The sequence below is a fragment of the Chrysochloris asiatica genome, unplaced genomic scaffold (assembly GCF_000296735.1).
Source record: "Chrysochloris asiatica unplaced genomic scaffold, ChrAsi1.0 scaffold00155, whole genome shotgun sequence".
NCBI classification, from domain to species: Eukaryota; Metazoa; Chordata; class Mammalia; order Afrosoricida; family Chrysochloridae; genus Chrysochloris; species Chrysochloris asiatica.
In genome coordinates, this window is record NW_006408673.1 from 7,004,562 (window position 1) to 7,008,555 (window position 3,994).

The window sequence follows — 3,994 nt, forward strand, 5'->3', positions numbered from 1 at the left end:
TTGGGATAAATACACATATTGCAACTAAATGATAAGCATACATCTGGATCATATCTTGTTGGAACTCCAACACAGCTCTTCACAGTACAATCCATTGAAAGAGAGTAAAGCTTTTCGTTGAAGGTAATAGTTATCTAAGGTAAATAACACTGTTTAAATCAAGCATCCAATGGAGATACATCTTCATAAAATGCTTCATTGTGTTCTTGCAAGAAATATGTACTCATACCCATCAATTACTAGCTTCTTCATTAAGTCTAGTTTTACACTAAACTTATCAACTATTTTCAAAACAGGATGGAAACACTTCCTCTTATGTACTTTGGACATGTTCTCAGGAAGTTCCAGTCCTTAGAGAAATACATCATGCTTGGTAAACAGAGGGTCAGTAAAAATGGGTAAGACCCTCAAGATGGATTAACAGAGTGGATGCAACATCTTGCAGTGGCTGTGAGAATGGTACAGAATGGATCATGTTTCATTTTGTTGTACACCTGGTGTCACTATGAACTGGAACAGGTTCCCTGGTACCTAATAACATTTTGATGAAAAAGTCCTTTGTTGTTGTTAAGTGCCTTCAAGTTGGTTATGACTCATAGTGACCCTGTATAGGGTTTCCGATGAGCAGCTGGTAAATTTGAACCACCTACTTCTCGGTTAGCAGTCCAATTGCAGTTAGCTTATCCTACAGCACCACACCAGAACTCCTAATAGTGGATATAAGGAATAATTTTTAAAAGTTCTAATATCCTATATCAAGGACGTCAAATTGACAATTGGATCTCATTTTCTATACTCCCTTTCTTTCCTGTAGATCCAGCATCTGCTCTAATTTTGAAACTCTGTTTGCAGTTAAGATGCCTCACTGAGGAGCTTTTTATGGCTTAGTGGACTATTTACTATATTTTTTTAAAGAGCTCTTAATGACTTGTCCTCATCTGAATCTTTTCACCTTTCCTTATCCCCCGTTTGTTGGCCTCCTTCTTGACTTGTTCTTCCTTTTTGGTTTCTCATTACCTCCTTACCCAGTAAGGAACCAAAGGCCAAAGAATTTCCTCTCCATTATTTTTGATGAAAAACCGCTCCCGGAAGAAGGAAAGGGTGTGGATTTACACTTATTCCCTCTTCATTTATTCACCAAACTGTTCAATTAGGGCAACTTTTGTGCACCCCAAAACACAAGATCATAAAAGTAATGATAAGCTCAGAAATTACTCTCAGCCCACATATAAATTAATTGCCTTTTGCAATACTATATTCTGGAATCCCTTTGTTAAGTGGCAGGAGTAGGGTAGGGGGAGTAGGGTAGGGGGAGATGGAGGCTTACAAAAGTCTACAGAAATCTGGTGAAGCTCCAGCGGTAGGAGGAGTTGAGCCACAGGTCCGAAGTTCATAGGATATCGAAACCAGACTCCACTCAGTGCTTAGCAACTGGTTTGACCTGGTTGCTGCAGCGCAGGCAAACACATCAGGAGGGGTCGTAATCCACCTAGACTGTGAGAGCCAGTGAATACTCCACCGACCTCTGACTCATCCATAGATAAGTAATCACCCAGACCAAAAGTTTCAAGCCAGCTGCTCCTGGATTGAGTTTGCACGGAAATTTTTAGAGCATCAGCTCTAGAACCACAAACAGGTAGACAATGGTTTGAATAACCTCAGCCTCGGCCCCAATATGAGGATGGAGATGGGATGGAAAAGGCCATTCTCCCTCCCACTTAGCCTCGAAGACTTAAAGGTGCCGATTTCAGCCGGACGGGTGAGGAAGTCGCCGCCGTCCCGGGCAGAACCGGCGCGGCCCGGGACACCCGCCTAGCCCTAGATCCTCCCGCCCCCTAGTGCCCACTCACGCGCCACGCGCCCCTCACCTGCAGCCGAGTGGCCAGAGAGCGCACGGCCCCGGGCGCGGCGCGGACCCCCGAGCTCGCGGCGCTCGCGCAGCTCTTCCTCCTCGTCTTCCCGCCGCCGGCCCTCAGCCATGGGCGACGCGCGGAAGCACGGCCTGGGGGCGGCAGGCGAGCTGCAGGACCCGGGCGCTCCACGCTAGCGCCCTCGGAGCTGGAAAGGTGCCCCCGCGGAGAAGGCGGCAGAGGCGGCGAGTTCAGAAACGGACAGCAGTACGGACTCCACCTGCAGCCCACGGGGGAGCGGCCGAGCCGGGGCCTAGCCGGATTGCCCGCCTCCTCGCGGCGCACGGAGGCCTCTTTCTCCCTTGGCTTTCACTCTCCCGCTCTCTTCCCCTTTCCTCGTTCCCTTCTCCACCCCGCCGAGTTCCAGCCCGGGATCGGGCGGGCTCTGCCGGGCCTCGCCTCCTCTGGGAGGGGTTACGGGCGGCCGAGGCCACTCCACTAGCACTCACGCTGGACGCGCCCCCTGGATCCAAACAAACGTGTCCGCAATAAATAAATGGGATAGAGAGGAAGGGGAGAGAAAGGAGGTGGGCTGGACTCTTCCTGCCCTTTCACCACATTCCGGTGTCAACAGGAAACCCATTTGCCTGACACTTAAACAAAAGGAGGAGGAGGAACCTGCCGGGAGCCCGGCTCCGGGAGATGGGACAACTGGGTGTCGCCGTACTTCGGAACTCACTTGGCTTGCATTTGGGTCGAGCCTCTGCGTGACACACTTTTTTCTTTCCCTCTCTTTCTGTGCCTCAAAATCAAGCCTTGCTGTATTTTAGTTAATTTAAGATTAGGATGTGGCCACAATCCCTGGGAGGAAAGGAAGAAAATATATCCCGGAGCTTCAAAAAGTTTATGGGAAATTACTTCATCATTGTATCCCATTTTTCCACGAACTTTTTGAAGCCCGTTCGTATTTAAGGAGCCCAGCTCTGGTAGCGTAGTGGTTACGAATTGGGCTGCGAACCGCAAGATCAGCAGTTCGAAACTACCAGCTGTTCCGCGGGAGAAAGATGAGGTATTCTGCTCCCGTAAAGATTTACAGACTCAGAAACCCTGTACTGGGTCGCTATGAGTCAGAACTGAGTCCACGGCACATCACAACAACAACAACAACATACCTGATGTAAGGAGCACTGATGGCGTAGTGTTTACGAGTCGGGCTGCTAATTTCAAGGTCAGCAGTTCGAAACTACCTACTGTTCTGCGGGAGAAAGATCCCGTAAAGATTTACAACCTCGGAAACCCTATACAGACAGGGTCGCTATGAGTCGAAACTGACTCCACGGCACATAACAACAACAATAATTCAGTTTGGCGGTTCAAGCTCGCCAGCTACTCCTCGGAAACCCTATACAGGGTCGCTATAGGTCGGAACCGACTCGATGGCACTTAACAACCACAACATACCTGATTATTCTGGAGTCCTGGCGTGACGCTGTAGGGGAAGCACTGAACTGCTATCACAGGTTGGCAGTTCAAACCCACAAGCTGCTTCTTGGAAACCCTATACAGAGTCACCATGAGTGGTAATCGAGTTTATGGCAGTTAACAACAGCATACCTGATTAACTTGGGTTAGCATTGGGTAGCCGGCTAACCACAAGATCAGCAGTCAATCCACTAGGCAATTAACAGCAGCAACAACATGCCTGATTGTTGTTGTTAAATGACAAATACCTGATTAAGGAACCACACACCTGAGTAACGAATCCCATACCTGATTAAAGGAGCACTGGTGGTGTTATAGGGTAAGCACTGGACTGCTAACCATAAGGTCAGCAGTTCAAAGCCGCCAGTGCTTTGCATTTGAAAGATCAGACTGCCTGCTCCTGAGAAGATTTCGTTTCAGAAAACCTATACAAGGGTCGCTATATGTTGGAAATGGCACTGTAGGATAAAGCACCACAAGCTCCGTTTGAATCATAAGGTCAGCAATTCAAATTCATCAGTTGGGTTGGTCCAAAGTGTGGTGAGACCTGGGGACACCTGAGCCCAAGGACTAGGACATACCCACAGAGGGCTAGAGCTGAGAGTGAAGCATCCAGCTGATAGGTAGTGAGGGGAGACACACAAAAACACCCACACTTGCAG

The 3,994-nt window shown here is 48.6% G+C and overlaps 1 pseudogene; it reads left to right on the top strand.

Annotated features, from left to right (window-relative positions):
• The first annotated feature begins 1,315 nt into the window (after positions 1 to 1,315).
• LOC102810518 overlaps positions 1,316 to 3,994 on the top strand; it is a 167,915-nt pseudogene continuing 165,236 nt past the window's right edge.